Raw genomic sequence first — 18,699 nt, forward strand, 5'->3', positions numbered from 1 at the left:
GAGTTGGTGATCATCTACAATATTGAAAAAGTGTTGGACTTGATCCCATGTGGATCCATGTTTGTTTTTTCTACTTGGTACTTTGGTGAAAGAGTCAGTTTATATGTGCTGGCTCTGCTTCTTCATTTGTATAATGAGAGGAATGAAATGTATGATCTTTGAGGTTTTTCTGAGTACTAAAACTCTAAGTACACTCATGTTCTATGGGTTAGTCCCAGTGATTCATGTGATCAATGCAAGGTTATATTATTTTATTTTGTGAAAGTCAGCCTTTCTATTATGTAGAAATTGAATTAAGCAGTCCTACCTAACTCTCTTTACTGTTTCCAATTATTTTAAAATTATCTGCATAGAGATGTAATTAAAAAGTTTGTATGATTGATATATTTTTTAAATGATGGCTCTTTAAATATGCCACTCAACATTTTCCATGCTTTTAATTGTCTTTTAAAAAGGGATTTCTTGGTACTTGGGCTACAAGTTTTTCTGAAGATGAAAGTCGATCACCTGAAAGTACAAAAAAAAAAAGAAACAGGAGTTTATTAGCTAAACATTGCCCTCTTAAAAATAGCATTAGTGCTCTAAGAGAAATTGTTCAATTGATCAATATTCCATTGAGTACCTATCATATACTCAGCATTGTACAAGATTATTAACTATACTTTAACACATCTTCACTATTTCAAATGATCAAATGATGTGGCCAAAGGCAAGCTGAGACTTGTCAGCTAGCAAAGGTCTTTGTCCTGAGGTTACTCTATTTAGGATATACTTAAACAAAACATTAATGGGTTCTATCATATTTATTAGATTTCTTAGAACTGCAGGAGCCAACATAGCAAAGCAATGACTCTATTTAGCTATAGGTACTCTGTGGTTTTCACATTGGTTCTTGAATCCAAATTTCCACGAATACTGTGAAATGTACTCAGATTTGTGAACTAATGTTCCTGACACATCTCATATTTTCCTCTGGATTTCTTTGTGGGCTGTCAGACAGACATGTTTTTCTTTGGGTTTTGCCATAGAATTCCCTTATGGGATAGATTTCAACCCTTAGTCAGCCTTGGGGGAAAATAAATGTTTCCTTATATATGAACTTAGTTCATATCATGTTGCATAACTATTCCGGGTGCACAGCCCTGTATATTTGGAATATTCTCTGGGGCTTAAACTTTCCTTTCAGAGATAGTTTGTTTGAAAACCTATCAGTATTGTCAAAGATAGAGGCTTACATGCTTTCATACACAGGGCTGTCAGAATCAAGTTTCTAAACTATTCTCGATTGTATAAAGATCACAATTAAAATTTTCTCTCTTGCCAGATCCTATCTTTAACACTGTATGCATAATCCTTTAGGATATCAGTATTTAACACTGCCAGAAAGAGTTATTAAATGTGATAACTCCAGAAAGATTATTTCTGTAATATCAAACATGGAAAACTAAAGTACATTTTAGGTCTGTAATCCTAGAATTGCCTTGTAATGTAATGAAGTGAAATTGCTTCATGTAAAAGAAGTTCATATGGTTGAATTTCCGGCTCTGGATTTGAGCAAAATGAAGTGTTCCATAGGTCCATGATGAAACTTGGATAATCAAAGGCATTACTTCTCTGAGTTTTCCGGATTGGGTCTCTCAGTGAGAGATGTCAGAATCCTATAGATAAAACCACAAGCTCTGGAGTCAGTTGACCTGAGTTCAAATTTGAGCTCTGGCACTTTTTAGCTATAAAATTGAATAGTATGATACATCACAGGGAATTTGTGGGGATTAAATAATGAATATAAACTGCATAGCATGAAGCCTAGCACATAGGAAATGCTTAATATATGTTAGCTAAAATGAATCAACAGAAATAAACCTTTACCTCAACACTCATTTCCAAGCATCTGTGAAGCAAACTTAGGCTATGAAGAAATTTGCAAATGATTTTGGGATTTTCTTTGGACTAGAATATTTTGGCACCACCCATCCTGGTAGGAAGGAACCAACATTCACTGGCCATCTCCTGCACATCAGATGATATGTTAGAATCTTTGCATAGATGAGCTCATAAAATTCTTTAAAAAAGCAAAAATACCTATGAGAGATTCCGATTTTAAAATAAAGACATAAGCTCAAATAATAATAATAAGTTGCAGAGCTATGATTTAAATTCGTATCTCTTTGACTTACTAATCCAAGTTTTTAACTCCTCCACTGTGCTGCCTCTCTAAAGGCAAAGCCTCCTGAAATTCAACCATGTTATATGACTTCTGTGTGCCATGAAGAGAGAAAAATAAAAGTGGAAAGTGATGAAGATTTTTACCATAGAGAAAACTTGACATTTCCTGTGAAAAGGCATAGATGATTTCAAATGGTGCACAAGCCTAGAAACTTTGCGGGAGGCTTTGAAATGTAATTAGGCGTACACATTCAGGCATATTCTCAGACTTGTTTCTGTAGCTCTTTCTCTTTTACTTCCACCCACACTTACATGCAGTTACAGTTGCCTGGATCAGTTTGTGTCTATTGGCAATCTTGGACTCGGATGCAATGAGGGTGGCTGGGAATGGTGGGTGGGAAATAACCACATTTGCATTTTTAAAATATCACACTGCCTGCAGTACAAATTATAGAGAAAGGCCAGATGAATGTAGGAAGATCAGTTAGGAGACTACTGCAGTAATTAAGATGAAAGACGATGATTCTTAGAGTGGACTATTAGTAATCAAGAGGATGAAGAGTTAACGGGACTTTGTGATAGAATGGATATGACTGGTGAGGTGAGGAAGGTTCAAGTAGAACTCTTAGTTCTGCAAGTTTCACTAAGATGGGGAAACCAAACCATGTTTTAGGGGACAGATCAATACCTTGTTTTTTGTATATGCTGAATTTGAACATGCTGAGTTTGAGACTTCTAAATGGAAATGTAGGATAAGAGGTTGAAATAAAGATATAAAGCTCAGTAGATTGTCCTGGATGAGAGCTATAAATATGGGGGAGGTGATCATAGTATATGTGGCAGTTAAAGCTGTGGAAATGCTTTTCTCTAAAAAGTACAGAGGATGAAAGAGAAAGGTTGTCTGTCTACCACCCATGCTTTTGGTAATCCAACATTTGATGGCTGAGTGGATGAAGATTAGCCTGCAAAGGAAATACAGGGGTGACCAGGGATAAAGGAGTAAAGGACTCCTTCAGAAGGACTGATTAACACGTGATAGTAGATAAAGGCTGAAACACGTTCATAGATTTTGTAACATGTAATGAATTAGTGACCTTAGCAAGTTCTCTGTTGATGAAGCGATGAAGGTAGACACTGAATTGCAGGGGTTGAGGAGTAAGAAGAGGATGAGAAATTGGAATAGTGTGTAGAAAGAATAAAACCTGTTGAGGAATTTGGTTTAGAACCTATGAAAATCACTTAGGCTTTCTCTTTTTTTTTTTTCCCTGACTATTTAGGAAAAGCAAAATGTTTCCATTTTTAGGGTAGATTTTTTCTTGTACCACAACCAAAAAGAAAAAAAAAAAAGAAGAAGAAAAGGAAAAAGAGAATCAATCACTTCTCAGCCTTTTGGCTAAGATGATGTGTACTATCCATTCTTATTAATTTTGTATTTGATAACTCTTCTAAACAAGGACAATATCTTAAATGGGTTTTTGGAGCAGGGAGTTGTAATAGGAGCTTCCTTCATCCACTCCACGTATCGACCTGGTGTTGCAGTACCTCCAGGAATGCTGCAACCCCTGGGGGAGTAAATCAGGGTTTACGAGTAGATGAGGGGCCGCTAGCTTGTGCCCTGCAGCTCATGCTGGTCTTTCTTCTCCCGCTCCTCAGTTTATGTGTAGCCTGTTTTTCTGACTTGTGCTTTTTGGGACCAATGTTCACAATGCCGGAAGAGAGACGAGGAAAAGTGTGTAAACTTACTCATGATGGAGCTTACTGAGCATGCCAGTTTAGCTTGGTGCTTGACTCTCCTAGTCCTGGATTACTACTACAAGGAAGTGTTAAGACGAGAAAGTCAGGAATATGACTTACACATTTGATTGCTTGTTCTTCTCTTAGTGAAGTGAGGGACTCCTGGTGGAGGATTATGGAAATGGTACAGCACCCTACACGGGGGAGAAGGGGATGAGAGAGATGCAGCAGGTTTTTGTTTTTGTTTTTGTTTTTTTGAAAGAAAGGAACGAAGGAAGGAAGAAAGAAAACCAAATTAAAGCCAAAGGGAAATAAATCTTCATAAGTATTTAAAAGGTAGCCTAATTTTTCCACCTAGAGATGGGGAGCTGGAATGGGAATGTGGAGCCTATTCCAGGCCAATACAGAGGAAATGCCTTACTTGAGGAAGGGTGGGAAAGGGGCAAGAGTATAGTAATGATAATTGTGGGTTCTCTACTTGGGTAAATGAAAATCCAGTGTAGTGAAATTATCTCCAAAATGTTCTCATTGACAAGGTTGATTTATTGATGTTACCAAGCCAATAATTAACTTATTTTGTTTTTCTTTGTATTTCTGATGTGATTTTTCTTTTCTTTGGGGGTAATAAACCAATGTCTAGTTTAAAGAATGTGGAAGGAGGAAGTAAGGGTAAAGGGAGGAAGATCCTTGTTACAAAAAAGAACAGCAGAAACCTTCTCTTTCTTAGCAAAGTAGAGGTAAATCATTTTGTTTAAGTTAAAGATTGCATGATTCCACTTCATTAGCTTTTGATCACCAACTTGGTAGAAAACATTCTGTGTTTCAGGTACTATTCAACATCTTCCTACCTTTAAGCGTTTTTTTTAATGCTTTTTTTTAACATTTTTATTGATTTATAATCATTTTACAATGTTGTGTCAAATTCCATTGTAGAGCACAATTTTTCAGTTATACATGAACATATATATATTCATTGTCACATTTTTTTCTCTGTGAGCTACCATAAGATCTTGTATATATTTCCCTGTGCTATACAGTGTAATCTTGTTTATCTATTCTACAATTTTGAAATCCCAGTCTATCTTTTCCCACCCCCTGCCCCCTTGGCAACCACAAGTTTGTATTCTATGTCTATGAGTCTATTTCTGTTTTGTATTTATGCTTTGTTTTTTGTTTGTTTTTGTTTTTTTAGATTCCACATATGAGCGATCTCATATGGTATTTTTCTTTCTCTTTCTGGCTTACTTCACTTAGAATGACATTCTCCAGGAGCATCCATGTTGCTGCAAATGGCGTTATGTTGTCAGTTTTTATGGCTGAGTAGTATTCCATGGTATAAATATACCACCTCTTCTTTATTCAGTCATCTGTTGATGGACATTTAGGCTGTTTCCATGTCTTGCCTATTGTAAATAGTGCTGCTATGAACATTGGGGTGCAGGTGTCATTTTGAAGTAGGGTTCCTTCTGGATATATGCCCAAGAGCAGGATTCCTGGGTCATATGGTAAGTCTATTCCTAGTCTTCTGAGGAATCTCCATACTGTTTTCCATAGTGGCTGCACCAAACTGCATTCCCACCAGCAGTGAAGGAGTGTTCACTTTTCTGCACAGCCTCTCCAGCATTTGTCATTTGTTGACTTTTGAATGATAGCCATTCTGACTGGTGTGAGGTGATACCTCATTGTAGTTTTGATTTGCATTTCTCTGATAATTAGTGATATTGAGCATGTTTTCATGTGCCTATTGATCCTTTGTATGTCTTCTTTGGAGAATTGCTTGTTTAAGTCTTCTGCCTATTTTTGGATTGGGTTGTTTATTTTTTTCTTATTGAGTCATATGAGCTGCTTATATATTCTGGAGATCAAGTCTTTGTCGGTTTCATTTGCAAAAATTTTCTCCCATTCTGTAGGTTGTCTTTTTGTTTTACTTATGGTTTCCTTTGCTGTGCAGAAGCTTGTAAGTTTCATTAGGTCCCATTTGTTTTTTTTTTATTCTTGCTTTTTTTTCTATTGCTTGAATAGACTGTTCTAGGAGAACATTTTTGAGATATATGTCATAATGTTTTGCCTATATTTTCCTCTAGGAGGTTTATTGTATCTTGTCTTATGTTTAAGTCTTTGATCCATTTTGAGTTGATTTTTGTGTATGGTGTAAGGGAATGTTCTAGCTTCATTGCTTTACATGCTGCTGTCCAGTTTTCCCAACACCATTTGCTGAAGAGACTGTCTTTATTCCATTGTATATTCTTGCCTCCTTTGTCGAAGATGAGTTGACCAAAAGTTTGTGGGTTCATTTCTGGGCTCTCTATTCTGTTCCATTGGTCTATATGTCTGTTTTGGTACCAATACCATGCTGTCTTGATGACTGTAGCTCTATAGTATTGTCTGAAGTCTGGGAGAGTTATTCCTCCAGCTTCTGTCTTTCTCTTCAGTAATGCTTTAGCAATTCTAGGTCTTTGATGGTTCCATATAAATTTTATTATGATTTGTTCTAGTTCTGTAAAATATGTCCTGGGTAATTGGATAGGGATTGCATTAAATCTGTAGATTGCCTTGGGCAGTGTGACCATTTTAACAATATTGATTCTTCCAATCCAAGAGCATGGGATATCTTTCCATTTTTTAGTCTTCTTTAATTTCCTTCGTCAATGGTTTATAGTTTTCTGTGTATAATTTTTTCACCTCCTTGGTTAGATTTATTCCTAGATATTTTATTACTTTGGGTGCTATTTTAAAGGGGGTTGTTTCTTTACTTTCTTTTTCTGTTGATTCATCGTTAGTGTAAAGAAATGCAACTGATTTTTGAACGTTAATCTTGTAACCTGCTACCTTGCTGAATTCTTCAATCAGCTCTAGTAGCTTTTGTGTGGACCTTTTAGGGTTTTCTATATATAGTAACATGTTGTCGGCATATAGTGACACTTTTACCTCTTCTTTTCCAATTTGGATCCCTTTTATTTCTCTCTCTTGCCTGATTGCTGTGGCTAGGACTTCCAAGACTATGTTGAATAGGAGTGGTGATAGTGAACATCCTTGTCTTGTCCCAGATTTTAGTGGGAAGCTTTTGAGTTTTTCACCTTTGAGTACTATGCTGGCTGTAGGTTTGTCATATATAGCTTTTATATGTTGAGATATGTTCCCTCTATACCCACTTTGGCGAGAGTTTTTATCATAAATGGGTGTTGAATTTTATCAAATGCTTTTTCTGCATCGATTGAGATGATCATGTGGTTTTTGTCTTTTTCTTGTTGAAGTGATGTATTACATTGATTGATTTGCATATGTTGAGCCACCCTTGTGTCCCTGGGATGAACCCCACTTGGTCATGATGTATAATCTTTTTTATGTGTTGTTGGATTCTATTTGCTAATATTTTGGTGAGGATTTTGGCGTCTATGTTCATCTGTGAAATTGGCCTATAATTCTCTTTTTTGGTAGTGTCTTTGCCTGGTTTTGGTATCAAGGTGATGGTGGCTTCATAGAATGAGTTTGGGAGTATTCCCTCCTTTTCAATCTTCTGGAACAGTTTGAGAAGGACTGGTATGAGTTCTTCTTTGTATGTTTGGTAGAATTCCCCAGTGAAGCCGTCTGGTCCTGGACTTTTATTTGTAGGGAGGTTTTTTATTGCTAATTCGATTTCATTTCTAGTGATTGGTTTGTTCAAGTGTTCAGTTTCTTCTTGATTCAGTTTTGGTGGACAGTATGTTTCCAGAAACTTGTCCATCTCCTCTAGGTTATCCAGTTTGGTTCCATATAGTTTTTCATAATATTCTCATATGATAGTCTGTATTTCTATTTTATTTGCTGTAATTACTCCATTTTTCTTTCTTATTTTGCTAATTTGTGCTCTCTCTTTTTTCTTCTTTGTGAGTTTGGCCAGAGGTTTGTCGATTTTCTTTTCTTTTTCAAAAAACCATCGTTTGGTTTGATTGATTTTTCTATGGTCTTGTTAATCTCTATTTTATTTATTTCCTCCCTGATCTTTATAATTTCCTTCCTTCTGCTGCCTTTTGGGGTTTTTTGTTCTTCTTTTTCTAGTTCTTTTAGGTGGTCGGTAAATTGTTTATTTGAGATTGTTCTTTTTTGAGGAAGGCCTGTATCACTATAAACTTCCCTCTTAGCACTGCCTTTGCTGTGTCCCATAGGTTTTGAGTGGTTGTGCTTTCATTTTCATTTGTCTCAAGGTATTTTTTAATTTCAGCTTTGATTTCCTCATTGACCCATTGTTTTTTTAATAGCATATTGTTTAATCTCCATGCTTTCCTTTTTGTGTCCTTTGTTTCTCTGTTGTTGATTTCTAGTTTCATGGCATTGTGGTCAGTAAAGATGCTTGAGATAACTTCTATCTTCTTAAAATTGCTGAAGTTTCTTTTGTGCCCAAGTACATGATCAATCCTAGAAAACATTCCATGTGCACTTGAAAAGAATGTATATCCTATTTTTGGGAAGTGTAATGCTCTGAAAATATCCACCAAATCTAATTTTTCTATTGTATTATTTCTCTGTTGCTTTATTGATTTTCTGTCTGGAAGATCTGTCTAATGATGTTAATGCAGTGTTAAAATCTCCAACTATGATTGTATTCCCATCAATATCCCCCTTTATATCTGTTAGTAATTGCTTTATGTATTTAGGTGCTCCTATATTGGGTGCATATATATGAATGAGTGTAATATCCTCATCTTGTAGTACTCCTTTAATCATTATAAAATGTCCTTCTTTATCTTTCTTTATGGCCTTTGTTTTAAAGTCTATTTTGTCTGAAATCAGTACTGCAACACCTGCTTTTTTGGCTTTTGCATTTGCATGGAATATCCTTTTCCACCCTTTCACTCTCAATCTGTATGTGTCCTTCTCCCTAAAGTGGGTCTCTTGTATGCAGCATATTGAAGGTTCTTGCTTTATTATCCAGTCTTCCACTCTATGTCTTTTGACTGAAGCATTTAGTCCATTAACATTTACAGTAATTAATGATAGATATGTGTTTATTGCCATTTTGAACTTATTTTTGCAGTTGATTTGGTATTTCCTCTTTGTTCCTTTCTTCTTCCTTTTGTGGTTTGGTAATTTTTCTTTGTATTATCACGGATTTTATTTAGTTTTTGTGACTCCCTTGTAAGTTTTTGGCTTGTGGTTATGCTTTTTTCTAAGTGTATTAGCCCATTACTATAACTGTTTTTATTAAATTGATAGTAACATGATCTCAATCCCATCCTACTGAGAATAAAAAATTTTAAAAAGAAAGAAAAAAATATTCTGTATTTTCCTGCCTTCCTCTCCCACTCTCAATGATTTAGATGTCTTCTTTTACAATTTTGTGTTTATTTTATTTGTAATTTATGAGTTATCACCTTTCCAATTGTGAGTTTCTCATTTCTGTAGCATCCTGCTGCTTTTCTATTTAGAGTAGACTTTTTAATATTTCTTTTGACATGGGTTTAGTGTTGCTAAGGTCTTGTAGTTTTTTCTTGTCTGTGAAAATCTTTATGTCTCCTTCTATCCTAAAGGATAGCCTTGCTGGATAAAGTATCCTAGGCTGCATCTTTTTTCATTCATGACTTTGACTATATCTTGCCACTCCCTTCTGGCCTGTAGTGTTTGTGTAGAGAAATCGGCTGAGAGCCTTATGGGGGTTCCCTTGTAACTCACTCTTTGCTTTTCTCTTGCTGCCTTTAGGATCATTTCTTTATCCTTGACTCTGGCCATCTTGATTATGATATGTCTTGGTGTGGGTCTGTTTGGGTTCTTCCTGTTTGGGACCCTCTGAGCTTCCTGCACTTGGATATCTGATTCCTTCTTTAAGTTTGGGAGGTTTTCAGTCATGATTTCTTCCAATACCTTTTCAATCCCCTTTGATCTTTCTACCCCTTCTAAAACCCCTATTATGCCAAGATTGGCATGCTTTATATTATTCCATAGGTCCCTTATACTATTTTCATTTGTTTTTGTTTGTTTATCTTGTAGCTGTTCTGAATGGGTGCTTTCTGTTGTCCTGTCTTCTAGGTCACTTATTCGTTCCTCTACATTATCTAGTCTGCTTTGCACAGCCTTTAGATCATTTCTCATCTCAGCCAATGAGTTTACCAATTCTACTTGTCTCTTCTTTATAGCTTCAATTTCATTTTTGACATATTTTATATCTCTACGCACTATCTCTTTTAGTTCCTTCAGTACTTTGATCACTCCTTTTTTGAAATCTTGATCTAGTAGGCTATCGATGTCTATTTTATTGATCATTCTTTCAAGGGATTTCTCTTGTTCTTTTAATTGGGAATGGTTTCTCTGCTTCTTCATCTTGCTCATACCTCTCTGGCACTGTGGTTTATGGAGTATCAGTTATCTCTTGTGGTCCTTAAGGAGTATCTATCTAATGCCTATGTAGGAATAAAACTTAAAAAAAAAAAAAAAAGAGAGAGAGAGAGATAAAGAATTTTAAAAGAAGGGAGAAAAAAAGGTTTGAAAACAGAGTGTAATGAATAATAGAAGAGCAAGTTGAAGCAGAATAGAAATCGGGTTGAGACATCCTTTAAAAACCTTTAAAAAAAAGGAGAAAAGAGGAAAAAATGTATTTGAAATCTGTGTATAATCAATAACAGGACAGCAAAACTAAGAGAAATAAAAATGAAATGATGTGGATTTTAAAAAATAATAATAAAAATATTTTTTAAAAATTTAAAAGGGACTAAAACTGGGGGTGTATATAATTGTTTAAGAAGTAAAAATTAAAAGAATAATAGAAAATAGAACAGATAAAAACAGATTTAAAAAAGGAAAAGAAAAAAAAGGGGGGGCGATATTCTCCTGGAGACTGTGTGCTTTTAATGTGAAGTCTTTCTGTCTTTGTCCTGTTTTGGAAGCTCAGCTTGCTGTTTCCAGAGGCCCTCCGTTGGCGCTCTGGTCTGTGCTGCTCCCAGTGCCTGTTGGCAAGCAGATCGTGCCCCCTCCCAACATTGGGTCAGGTGCAGCTCTCCTTTGCTGTGGGCGGGTGGGTCACTGCCACTCCTGATGCCGCAGTCAGATGTTGCAGGAGAGCGGGTCGTGCCCCCTCCCAGCACCGCGGTCAGGGGCTGCATTCTGGCCCGCAAGGTTGGGGGCTGCCCGCCCTCTCACAGCGCGGGTCGCTCTGCTGCTCTGTGCTGCTGCATGCTCCGCCTCAGGTCGGTGCTCCGCAGGCGGGCTCGGGGAAGACCGAGAAACAGCCCTGTCCCTGCTCCAGCCAAAAGCCAGCACCTTGTTTGTCTTGGCGGAGCAAGTTCTCTGAGGGACCAGGGTGGAAGGATCCTATCTGCCTCGGGATAAACAAGTCTCCCTCTGGCCTTGAGGCTGCTAAGCCCTTAGGTGCGGATTCAGGTTTCGCCCCCACCCCCTCCTGGGTGCTAAGCTCAGGAGGATATGGTGGCTGTGCCTGAGCCCTGCCTCTCTTCACCAGAAAACTTTCAGCAGGTTTTCAGAGATGGGGTTATGCACCCTCCCCCCCAGGGCACATCAGCCGTGCTGTTTTATGGAGGGCCCAGGTTGTTCTGCCCTGTGTAGCCACAGCCACGGCGCGCAGCCCTGTGCAGTCCCCCGGGGCTGCCTTAGTGCAGGCGTCCCTGTCCTCCACCTGGCTTGGGCAGCCTGGCCCTGCCCCCAGCTGCCGGCCCGCATTTCGGGGTGGGTGTGGGGGGGACCCTCTGTGCCTATTTAACTTAGTTCTGTCAGTCAAGGACTGCTCTATACAGATCCGAGCCTTGGAGGCTCCTCCTCTGAACCGCTGGCCTCTCAGTTGGAAAGGGGAGACCCAGCGAATGTGCTCCAGTTCTCCTTTGCTGCTCCCTCTCTACGGGACCGGTCCCACACTGCTTTGCCTTTTCTTTTTTCTTTTTTCTTTTCTCCTACCGGATTTTTGGCATCATTATCTTTTGAAGAGGACGATGTTCTGTCGGAGTTCCGCAGGTGCTCTGGTTGGCTGAGTGGGTCTATGTATGTGAGTCTTGGTGTATTTGTGGGAAAGGGTGAGCTACAAGTGTCCTTCTACTCCACCATCTTGGCCTCCTCACTCCGTTTTTTTTTTTTTTTTATAATTCATTTTATTTTTTATTGACATATAGTTGATTTACAACATTGTGTTAGTTTCATGTGTAAAACATAGTGATTTAATTTTTTGTAGATTATATTCCATTATAGGTAGTTACAAGATATTGGGTATAATTTCCTGTGCTATATAGTAAATCCTTGTTGCTTATCTATTTTATGTATGGTTGTTTGTATCTCTTAATCCCATATTCCTAATTTGTCCTTCCCACCCTCCCTTTCCCTTTGGTAACCATAAGTTTGTTTTCTATATCTGTGAATCTTTCTATTTTGTATATGGATTCATTTGTGTTATTTTTACATTCCACATATAAGTGATCTCATATAGTATTTGTCTTTCTCTGTCTGACTTATTTCACTAAGCATTATATTCTCTAGGTTCATCCATGTTGCTGCAAATGGCATTAGTTCATTCTTTTTTATGGCCAAGTAATACTCCAGTGTGTGTGTGTGCGTTTGTGTGTGTTTGTGTATGTGTGTGCGTATACCACATATTCTTTATCCATTCATCTATTGTTGGACATTTAGGTTGCTTCCATGTCTTGGCTACTGTAAATAGTGCTGCTCTGAACATTAGTGTGCATAATCTTTCCAAATCTTTTCTGGATATATACCCAAGAGTGGAATCGCTGGATCATATGGTTGTTCTATTTTTAGGTTTTTAAGGAAACCTCCATAGTGGCTGCACCAATTTACATTCTCATCAACAGTGTACAAGCATTCTCTTTCTCACATCCTCTCCATCATTTATTATTTGTAAGCTTTTAATGATAACTGTTTTGATTGGTGTAAGATGATACCTCATTGATTAGCACTTCTCTAATAATTAGCCATGTCGAGCATCTTTTCATATGCCTGTTAGCCATCAGTGTGTTTCTTCTTTGGAGAAATGTCTATTTAGGTCTTCTTCCCATTTTTTGAATGGATTGTTTGTTTTTTTCATATTAAGTTGTATGAGCTATTGTATATTTTGGATATTAACCCCCCATTGGTTGCATTGTTTGCAAATATTTTCTCTCATTCTGTAGGCCTCTGTCTTTTCTGATAAATTTGAGTTGTTGTTTTCCTGTAAATAATTTGTCATTTACTCTGGTTACTTTTCAAAATTTTTGTCTTAATTTTCAGCAGTTTGATTATGACATTTCTAAGCATGGATTTCTTTAATTTTCTCCTGTTTGGGGTTCACTGGGCTACTTGAATCTATAGGTTGATGTATTTTACCATATTTTAGAAGTTTTAAGCCATTAGGTCTTCAAAAAGTTTTTTGAGTACTGGGCTTTCTCTTCTTCTGGAACTCCAGTGACAAAACTATTAGGTCTTTAGACATGTTACTATAAACACTTGAGGCTTTGTTGCTTTTTTCCCAATTTGTATTTCATTTAGGAAAATATCTATGAATATATCTTCAAGTGCACTCAGTCTTTTCTTGGTCATCTCCAATCTGCTACTGAGCCTTCACAGTAAGTTTTTAACTTTGGTTATTGTTTTTGCTGTTCTAAGATTTCCATTTAGTTCTTCTTTATACTGATATATGTATCTTCTGTTTTTGCTGAGATTTTAAATCTCTTTTCTTCATTTTAAATCTCTTAATTTCTAGTGTGTTCTCCATTTCTTGTTGGAGTATTTTTATAATAGCTTATCTAAAATCTTTATCACATAATTCCAGTATCTGTGTAATTTCAGTGTTGGTGTCTATTGATTGTCTTTTTCCATGCAAGTTGAGATTTTTCTTGTGCTTTATATGTCAAATAATTTTAGATTGTGTCCTGGGTATTTTGAATGTTATGAGACTCTTGGTCTTATCTGAATCCTATGGAGAATGTTGATATTTTTGTGTTAGTAAGTAATTGACCCAATTAATGTAGATCACAACTTCCATCTAGTCTTCTGTCTTTTGTGGTTTGAATGTCAGTTCCATTTTCAAAGCCTTTACTATTCTTATATGTCCCATGTACACACTATTCAATGTCCAGTCTGGGTCTTACCTTTTAGTTCAGTTCTCACAGTCTTTGTTATGCTGTTTAAGATCTGATCCATTCATGTGGAACTTGGGGTATGAGCCTAGGAGTTCAAAAAAATTTTTATAGTGTTACTTCCCAGGATCCTTCCTGTCTCCAGAACTTTCCAGTTTCCTGATGTTTCCATTGTTGGTTTTTTTTTTTTTTTTTTGGCTAGAAAGCTAGAACTTTATATAACCTGCTTTGCTGCCCTGCTGACGTCTTATTACTGTAGCTACATCTGCCCAGTAATTGTAGGAGAGATAAAGAAAAGAGCAATGAGGTTTTGTCTCTCCCTCTCTGGGTTTGACTTTCTTTACTCCCTGAGTCTAAAACACCTTCTCTCTTTAGCATGACAAAGTTTTAAGTTTTTTGTTTTGTTTTGTTTTGTTTTGGAATGAGTTTGAAAGAGGAAGTCATTTTGCTAAAAGCTAGCATGTTTCTCATTTGAATCAAAACCTGTACTGGATCTTTTACAAAGCATAGGAACCAAATTGTGGGTACAATAATCTTGGATAAGTACCATGTACTGAGGGAATTCCTTGTAGGCTAAGAGATCTGAAATTAACTGTAAGATGAGGGTTTAGGAAGCAGGAAGTGCAAAGAGAAGGGTATGAGAGAGAGAAATGGTTAGTGCATCTAATAGGTACTGGGTCTGCCATGCTAGTCTAATGTTGAAGTTGAAACTGTACCATCAGCATTACTGAACAGAAGTATGTTCATGTATTTTTGAGTTCTGTTAGGTCTTTTGAGGTTAGAAATTCCAAGTTCTGCAAAAGCTTCCCTTTTAAAGGCCTTATGTCTATTCAAAACCACGTTTCTGTCTACAGTGGGTTAATAATTCAAAGATCGTATTTTGATGTTCCTGGGAGGTCTGGGGGACTTACAGTAAATTAAAGCCAGGACTTGCATACTCTTACCACCTTTCCAAGGTAGGAATACAAAGGAATCCTGTTCAGGGACATGTAAATCCTTTAAAGATCTAGTTTTATGAGAGTGAAGCATTTAATAAATATTGCCCATTTTTCTACTCTGAACTGGATGAACTGGATACTTAAAACCATGTTACTAGTTATCAGAATAAAAATAACATGATTTTCAAAGCCTTCTAAGCAGTGCATAAAAATGATGTCATTGAAATCTGAAAACTCTCTTTAACAGTTTATATTTATACAGTGATGTCCTGCTGATGTCTGATGTAAGAAAAAACAAAAAACCTCTTAGAGAAAATTAGCTACTTGAACCTGGGCTGCCAAATGCATTTAGTAAGTCTTACAATTTTGGCAGAATATCACATCATCTAAACGGAGGAGATAAACTTGAGGTGTAAGGGATATGAAATACAGTTTGCCTTCTTGACTCTCCAGACAGTAGATTTTGGAAGAGGATAAGATAAGTTAAAACTTCTGAGGAAAAAGGTAAACGAATTCTGAAGCTGCCAGTGACATATCCTGGCTGGGCTAGAATCAAGGCATTTTTATTTGTTTAGGCAACCTAGAAGCTATTGACATAGGGCTCTTTTATTTTACCTTTTAAAATGTAACTTCCACATGTTATTATATCAAGAATTTTCCTTATGGGGAACCTGAAGTTTGGTATACACTCAAAATGGCTCGTCTTTTTGACAAAGACTAACTTGAGCATGAATAACATGAAAATTAATAATGTTTAGCTAAAGAATGAAGAATTATAAGAAAGATACATCTTAATTCCTCTACTTCTTTATAATCAGTGTGCATGATAAGCAGTGTACATGAGAGGCAAAATACTCTGAGCATCTCTGAGGATGAAAAAGTAATTTGTTATGTGAAAAGTACCAGAAATGCTTGTAGCCGATCTAGTTATTGATAGCTAGTTGGTGGGGGAGGAGAGGGGAAGACATTGTTCTATTATCACTGACTGTAATAATTTATGATATTTATTTAGTTTGTGCCAAATTTGTTGAATTTTGCCTAGAAATATCTTTAGGGGAAGTATTGTGTTACTGACCAAGAGCTTGGGCCCTGCTGTCTGACTCTCTTGGTGCCAATCCTGGCTTCACTATTTACTAACTTTGTGACTTCAGGCCCGTTGTATGTTATCTCCTAATCCTCATTTATCCTATCAGAAAATAGGATTAATAGAGTCTACTTCGTAGGGTTGTTGTGAGCATTAAATCATCTCATATAAAATGCTTGGCATAAGTATTAGCATAAGCATTTAGTAAACACCCCATAAATGTTAGCTATTACAATGACATTGAGATTTTATAGAACAAATCAAGTAACTCAGTGAAAGCTCTTTCCGTGAAAAATGTCCTGTGAAGGAATTCTACCTTGGGTATATTATTCAGTCCAGCAAGTTTAGGATTGCTGGTCTTCATTTTTCAAAATCTTGCATATAACAAATAGATTTTTTAATTTTAAAAATTAAATTATATTTATAAAACTGTTTTATTCAAACATTTACATGGGAAATCTGACCATGGACTCACATGTTTCTTAAGAATTCAGTTTGAAAACCTGAATTATGTTGAACTTTTTTCCCTTTAGCAAAGATTCATACACAAAATTTAGTACCAATCCATTTAGCTGCCAACTCCAGAATCAGAATGTTTATCTCACTCTACTGAGATTATTGTTCCTTCAGATGGAAGACGTGAAATAAAAATAGCTTTTTACTAATTTTCAATCTTTTTAATTAACTTTCTATTTGTGCCGTTGAATCTGGCAATCTGTATTTCAGCTATACTTTTGTTATGTACACCAAGATAGCAGGGCAGAATGAGAAGTTTAAACAAGAGTTCCATGTTTAAGTATGAAAGGATAGTGCTTGGGCTCAATCATCAAGAAAGGATTGAGCTTGGGCTTCTCTGACAAACTCCTAGGGCAAAGGAAAGATAGCTTGATGCTTTATATTCCCACAATTCTTGGTAATAATAGTGCTTAATCCATACTTTCTGAATAATTGAATTCAGTTCAGTTTTCCCTGTCTTTACCTTCTTTTCCTGTCACCAAGAAGAAAGACCCTTTTCCTGTCTATCCTTCAAGGTTCAGCTCAGTTCCTATCTTCTTTCTTGAAAATTTTGCCACAGTGTTGCTCAATCTCTTTATAGTATCCATGGCCTCTTCTTACACAAAGCGTGGGTGGTATCCTTTGTAGTGGTTTCATAGACATTCTTATCACTCCAACTAGGTGAAGGCATTCATTGTATTCCTAATTTTCTCTTCCCTGTCCCCACAGTGCTGAATATGGCTCTAAGTATTTGTTTATTCATTATACTTGAGTGATTCAAATGTTTGACCCAAAACCTATGATTCTGTACATGCTTTGTTAATTATTCTTGAGATTCAGAGCTGATATTTCTGTGAACTTATAGATGAGATATTTAGAATATAAATATGCAGTTTTTTATTACATCAAACTTATGCTTTTGGAAGCATAGCTCAAGGCTCCATGCTTGAGCCTTGAAATCTGGGGTTTGTGTATCTCTAGCTGTTACTAGGGTATTATTTTCATCTTGGAATGAGTAGCAGAAATGCTACTTTACTTCATTAACTCTGGGACATAGAGGGCTTAGTTTGTGTTTACTAAAAAGGTTTTTGATATCAGTTGGAGGAGCATGAGAGTTTCTCTGGACTCTGTTTTTCATAATTACTAAATTATCTGCCTCCTTCCTCTGTTCTATGAGAATCACAAACTATTGTTTTAACTCATTGGAACTCAGTGCAAATTTGAATAGTTTTCGTCTCATAGCAATCTGCAATTCAGTGCATGTAGTAGTTGAATGGTGAGAACTGCTTTCTCAAGATGGAATAAGAAAGAGGCATGGATGAGGCCAAGAAGACCACCCTGGTGAAGAAAGAAAAGTTTACCCAAAGGGAGATTTTTAGCAATGAAGACAGAGTGTCCTGAGGTTTGATCCATATGCGAAAAACCCAGATTTTTCTGGAATAGTCCCTCCTAAGTGTCTGGCCCTGCACAAACTATAGTGCTCCTACACAAATGTATCATGGAAGGGAGCATGGGCTGGAACATTCTGTTTGGACTTCACCCAGTGGGTTGTTCCAGTTACCCATCCCACAGATTATCTGCTCTCTGTTAGTTTCCTCATTTACAAGTCCTGCAAAAAACACTTTTCTTGTGTGGATGACTGGAAAAGTAGGCAGAAGACATAAACAAAGTAGGACAAATGGCAAAGCTTTTACATTTCCACAAACCCATGAAATGTTGGTTTCTAAAGAGAACTCAGAGTAGGAATATTTCCAAAAGTCCTGTTATATACATGTGAACAGCTGTTTTGGACATTCTCTATAAAAAAAATCCCCACTGTTGCTTGGTCTCTGCAAATATAAAGCAGACTGTTCAGGTTCCTTTGAATATGAAAGAAAAATTGTAATCAGGTTTGCCATGACAAGAGTCAGGGTCTGAATTTTGCAAGATTTTATTCCCAAATATCACAAGTGTATTTCTACCGCTCTAAAATAATCTCATTTAATTCTGATAAGACTCCCTAGGATATAGTTTTTACCAATATCATCTCTGTTCAAGGCACTTGTTTGATTTCTGTCTAGAGAATAAGCATCGCAAAAAAAAAAATCTTGTTCTGTGGCAAAATCCTGCAGTTTTCCTTTGTGCCAGGAAACTCACTAGGGTTCAGTATTCTAAAGTTATTTGGAGTCTCATACTTCTTAGAGGTAACATAATACACTGCTAGAAGTGATCCAGCTGCAATGCATTCCGAACAGCC

General features: G+C 36.7%; 1 protein-coding gene and 1 non-coding gene across 3 annotated transcripts in view; both read left to right on the forward strand.

Annotated features, from left to right (window-relative positions):
* The window catches only part of EMC2 (ER membrane protein complex subunit 2), a 140,749-nt gene that overhangs the window by 82,869 nt on the left and 39,181 nt on the right, over nt 1-18,699 (forward strand). The gene's annotated exons all lie outside the window — the stretch shown is intronic.
* On the forward strand, nt 3,540-3,730 carry LOC116285643 (U2 spliceosomal RNA). The gene has a single exon (XR_004195333.1). It is a non-coding gene; the product is annotated as a U2 spliceosomal RNA (small nuclear RNA).

This window comes from Vicugna pacos, chromosome 25, assembly GCF_048564905.1.
Source record: "Vicugna pacos chromosome 25, VicPac4, whole genome shotgun sequence".
Taxonomy (NCBI): domain Eukaryota; kingdom Metazoa; phylum Chordata; class Mammalia; order Artiodactyla; family Camelidae; genus Vicugna; species Vicugna pacos.